This window comes from Sapajus apella, unplaced genomic scaffold (assembly GCF_009761245.1).
Source record: "Sapajus apella isolate SASKATOON/1434 unplaced genomic scaffold, GSC_monkey_1.0 scaffold13, whole genome shotgun sequence".
Taxonomy (NCBI): Eukaryota; Metazoa; Chordata; class Mammalia; order Primates; family Cebidae; genus Sapajus; species Sapajus apella.
The window spans coordinates 16,808,763-16,814,762 of NW_022436953.1; positions in this window are offsets into that span (position 1 = coordinate 16,808,763).

The window sequence follows — 6,000 nt, forward strand, 5'->3', positions numbered from 1 at the left end:
GGTTCTCAACCCTCACCCTCTAGTAACCCCCAATGTTGATGTTCCCATCTTTATGTCCATGTGTACCCAATGTTCAGCTCCCACTTGTAAGTGAGAACATGTGGTATTTGATTTTCTGTTTCTGCATTCAATTGCTTAGGATAATGACCTCTGGCTGCATACATATTGCTGCAAAAAACATGATTTCATTCTTTTTTATGGCTGTATAGTATTTCATGGTGTGTGTGTATCAAATTTTCTTTATCCAGACCACTATTGATCAGCACCTAGGTCAATTACCTGTCTTTGGTATTGTGAATAGTACTGCTATAAACATTCAACTTCATGTGTCTTTTTGATAGAACAATTTATTATCCTTTGAATATAAACCCAGTAATGGAATTGCTGGGTTGAATAGTAGTTGTGAGTTCTTTGAGAAATCTCCAAACTGTTTTCCACAGTGACTGAACTAAATTACATTCCCACCAATAGTGTGTAAGTGTTTCCTTTTCTACAAAGCCTTGCCAGTATCTGTTATTTTTTGTCTTTTTTTTTTTTTTTTTTTGAGACAGAGTCTTGCACTGTAGTCCAGGCTGGAGTACAGTGGTGCGATCTCAGCTCATTGCAACCTCTGCCCCCCAGGCTCAAGCGATTCTCATGTCTCAGCCTCCCAAGTAGCTGGCATTACAGGTGCCCACCACCATGCCTGGCTATTTTTTTTTTTTTGTATTTTTAGTAGAGACAGGGTTTCACTATGTTGGCCAGGCTGGTCTCAAGTTCCTGATCTCAAGTGATTCACCCACATCAGCCTCCCAAAGTGCTGACGTTACAGGTGTGAACCATCTCACCCAGCCTTGACTTTTAAATAGTAGCCATTCTGATAGGTGTGAGATGGTATGTCATTGTAGTTTTGATTTGCATTTCACTAATGATCAGTGATGCTGAGCATTTTTTTTATGTTTGTTGCCCACTTGCATGTCTTCTTTTGAGAAGTGTCTGTTTATGTCCTTTGCTCACTTTTTAATGGAATTATTTTTGCTTGTTGAATTGTTTAAGTTATTTACAGATTCTGGATATTAGATCTTTGTTGGATTGAATAGTTTGCAAACGTTTCCTCCATTTTATGGGCTGTCTATTTACTCTGTTGATAGTGTTTTTTTCCTTTGCAGAATCTCCTTAGTTTAATTAGGTCCCACTTGTCAATTTTTGGTTTTGTTGCAATTGCTTTTGAGGACTTAGCCATAAATTATTTGCCAAGACTGATATCATGGACCTTTTCTTGTACAAAATACCTGTTGATATCCCAAGGAACTGATAAGGGCTAGCATACTTTGAAGTGTTGATCACTATGATCCTCAACTGTAGATGACCCTAGCTTGAGCACGTTTCATCAGAATTCAATTCCAAGAGCCATATCAGAAATTGAGAAACATCATACAGAATTGTTTTTAAAATATCACTTTCGGATCCATACAGAACCCTGTGTTGCACAATTCCAAGAGACAGCCTTGTAAACAGAGTCCCCTGGAGTTGGGCAACCTTGAAGTGTGGATCTACCATCAAATATTGGATTAATTAAAGGCAAATGAACTAAAATATTTCCATCTATCAGAAATGATTTAGGATCTAGGGGCTTGGAGGAATCTAAAGAGAGGGTTTCCAAGATATTTAACTCTTCTAACTTCATGGAAAATAGTTCAGGATGAACTTGCCAATTATTACTAAGCCAATAAATACAATTACATTAAGTATAGTCATATTCCTGTTCCTTTGAGCCTAGTTAATTTTACATTTTGAAAGCATCTGATGAGAACACTTTGTATTTACGTAGCATCTTTCATCCCCAAGTCTACATGAGAGATGATTGGCAAGAAAAATTTCCTATGTGGGAGGTCCCTTCTCTGATGGAATGGTAAGTCTTTAACAAAAGAAGGAAATTTGCTGACACCGAAGTCACTGGCTAACTATTGAAGATGGTATCAAAGCTAATCAGCAGACAGAAGAGCCAGTCTGGACAACATGACTGTGGGCTTTATATTTCTGCAAATTAATTTAAGAAAAATAAAAGGAACAGCTATTTCTTGTTCTCTTTGTGGCGCTCTAAGAACTTCACATTTAATCATGAGATGTCTGCTACCTCCAGGCCCCACTCATGCCTGAGAAGTGCCCCAAATTACTTTGCATTAGATGCTGGTTCCAAGTTCAGCAGGGAACCAGAAATGTTAGATGCACATAAAAGTTGGGCATAGGGAAGAGGTGAGAAGGGCCAGCTTTGAGTTCCCTTCTACTTGGCAGGTGTCTTCTTTTACTCTTATTTTCAAACAAAGTTTATTATTTTCTCCTCTATGAGAAGAATACATTCTTATTATAGAAAATTTGGCAAAAATAGAAATGCAAGAAGCAAAGAAGCTCCCATCATCCAAAGAGAATCACTATTAACAATTTGATGTATTTCCCTCCAGTCTTTTTTCTGTGCATTTTAAAAAACAGAATTATAGTCACACTGTATGTACAGTCCTGATTGCAGGGTATTGTGGTACAACCTAGGCATATGCCCATTTTTTTTTCAAACCCTACGGGAACAAATGACACCATATACTCTTAAAGGCAAGGACAGGGTCAGTTCTAGCTCAACATAGTGACACTAGGACCTAGTACAGAGCCTAGCACACAGTAAATGTTGTTGAACAAAATAACAATAAATAGTAGGTCATGAAGTGGATATACCGGAATTCATGTAACCCGGCTTCCAATGCAGACATGAAAGTGACTCCAATTGTTTGCTGTGTTAGGCAGTACTTAAATTCTGTTATGCTTATTTTCTTTTTCCATGTTTAGATTGTTATCTAAAGCAGACACTGTCAGCATCTAGCTGTTTTCCTTCAACTTTTCTGAGGCGCACCTGCAGACAGTCTCTGGACAGTCTGCTGGCTTCCTGTGTCACCTGTTTGTGTTTGTTCTTTGGTGGTGGAAGCATAGTTAGTCTATGGACACATGGAATAACCTGGATATGCCCATGTTAATGTCCCTGTGCAACCCTCAACCAATGGGGATGGGAGTTACTGGGTAAACATCCCAGCTTCCTTGCTCCTCAGGGTGACAACTGTAAGGTGTGTTCTATATAGTTTGTCAAGTGGTTCTAGGAAGATGGAACTCCCAACCACCCACGGTGTCCAACTCATTAGGATGTCCATATATTGGCTTTCCTTTCCTGGGATTACCTCCCAAAGAAACTGCTTGCACCAAACTCTTGTCTCAGGCTCTACTTCAAGGGACCACCAACTAAATTACTAACATTGGATGGAGTCTCAGAAGCAGAATTACTAAGTTAAACCAGATGGATTCCTTACAGATTCAGGAAACATATAGATTGGCAAGTAATTTCCATATGGGGGTTTTCAGAGCTCTTTTACTAATCTCTATCTATACTCAAAGAATCTAGACCCTGAACTAGACTCTCAGGAAGAGGAGAAAAAGAAGTCAAAGCACTTACCTGCCAGGTCTGCACTGTAGGATCGTTAAGCAGTTTCATTTGAGTTTGTTATTTTGTTGTTCATTTTTCTCTGTTGTTTGCCTTACTTCTTTTTCTCCTGTATTCCTGGACAGAGGCCAGTGGTTATAGAATTTTCCCTTTTGTCTCTACAAATGGAAAGAGAGAGGGAATTGACTGCATCAGAGAAAAGAATCTAGGAGGAAAGATGAGTGAAACGTTGCTTTTTAATATTTCAGCCTTGGGTCTCTGTAACAACCAGAGTTTGGTATTTTCAAGGAAAGTGAAAGAAATAGAATGTGCTATAAAGAGGATTTTGTCATGATTAAACCCTTGCAATCTATGAAGAGTATGCACAGTTGTGTTCCAAAATAAAGCTGCAAGTTTGGGGATTGTCATAGTGACCTAGAAAGCATGGTTTCTCCAGGGAAACCCAGGAATGAAGTTTCCTAGCAGCTTTACTGCTACGGCCATGGCTGCACACAGAAGAAGGACTGAGCCTGTTTTCCCAAAAATGAGAGACAAACTACTCTTTCTCCTAAGATTTCCTGGACATTCCAAGAAATCTTGCTGGATGGACATGGAAAATAAACATTTGCATACTCACCTTTTGCGTCCAGGTGAGGAGTTTTCATCTATCCAGTTTTTGCACATTACATGTGATGAAGAGTTTTTCTTTTGTTTTTGTTGTTTACAGAATAAAGAGAAGGATGCCTTGGTCAAGGTCAGCTTCAAGTCAGTTGTTAACTTAGACATGTCCTTCCTCCAACCAGAAAATATCAGATGCCTCCCAATTGTTCTAGGTCCATGCAGCCTTTCTAAAACTTCCCCAAGCTCTTCCCCACTCTTGAAAATTCTAGCTTACTCATAAGTCCATTTTAGGGGGAATGGAATCACACCACACCCAAAACTAGATGCTTGGCTGCCTGTGGGAGCAACTCCAGCAGGTGTTCTATGTTGGGCTGATGAGGGAGCATCCAATGTTGTGGTAGAGGAGCCTGTGTGGCAGAGACAGCTTCATGTTTACCAAAACTGGCTTCCTTTTCCTTCTTGGACACACAGCTAGACAACACATCCCAGCCTCCATCACTGTTCTGTGGACCACATGATTGGCATTTCTAGCCCTGGCTCTGTCTTCTGTACCCCTTCAAACTCTGCCTTCCCACCACTCTTACAACTAGCTGTGCAGCACTCCAAGACCCCATGTCATGACAGAAAGTGACTGCAGAAGCCTGGTCCTTAAGTCATGGCATGGGAGTGACCCATGCAAGAGAACTCTTGGCCAGGGACATCAACATAAGACGTCACATGACTGAGAAATAGTCATTTTCATCATATGAAGCCATTGACTTTTGGAGCTATTTGTTATTGCAATTAATCTACTCTGACTCATATATATTGCAAGTATCGGTTGCCTCTTGGCATGTGTATGAGTTCACGTGGAAAGCAGAGTCAATTCTGTTGTTTGTCCCACCAAGCTCACCAAAGTTACTTGCATGAAGGATCCTTCAGTCACAAAACAGTGAGAAGGACATGCAAACACCATGTGATCAAAGCATGTTCTCAATATCATGGGTGCACAGGAGTGTAGGTGTTCAGTTCAACTGTGACCACAGGGACGTGAGGTCACATGGCACAAGGAGGGCAGTGACTCCAATCAGATGTGCAACCCATAGAGCCCCAGAGCGACTTTTCGACTATCTTTGCACTTAATGAAGCATCAGTCTGGCATCCATTAGCAACCAAGAAGCAGTTGGAATCTATATTGCAGTCCCTTAAGATGCTATGTTACAATCCAAAGCAAAACTTACAATTCCTTCTCCCCTTCTTCTGTGATGTAGTGCACACTCACAGCTGCTTCCCAAGCCTCTCTTCTATCCTCTGCCAAACCCACCCCCATAAAACCTCTCCCTAAACCCATCCCAAGCTGTTATTCTAAATTTCTCCATCTCTTCCTGCCTTTGCCAAGCTACTCTTTTGTCCCAATAAACAACACTCCACCTTCTCCGCAAATCAAGCCCGGCTTTCTGTCCTGCCTGGACTTAACATTTCCTGTGACGACTCATAGGCTCAATTCGTGAGTTGATCATAGACCCAGAAAGGTCCAAAAATGAAAACAGATTCTTCTTAGGGGTGTGTTGAGGGAGTGGCTATAAATATTTACACATTATTATCATTACTTTTTTTGGATCGCAAATACATTGTCAATTCCACTGCTTGTGAGTTAGGCAATCTTGGGTAAATTCTTCAACATCCCTTAGCCTCAATTTCCTGCCTTGTAAAATGGGGTTTATAGACCTTCTCAGGATTCTGGAGGGGAGCAAATGAGATGTAGTATGTGAACGTGGTTTGCATATATCCAGCAGTAAGCAATGTTTTTTCTGCCCTTTCTGAACTTGTGGCTCTTTTGCTGTATATGAGCAGAACTGGAGGTGCAGGCCTAGCCCAATGACAAAAAGGAGGGTAAGCTGAGGTGCCAAGAATCAGCAGCACCTGGTTTTGATACCAGCCCCTCTGGATCTTACTCTTGA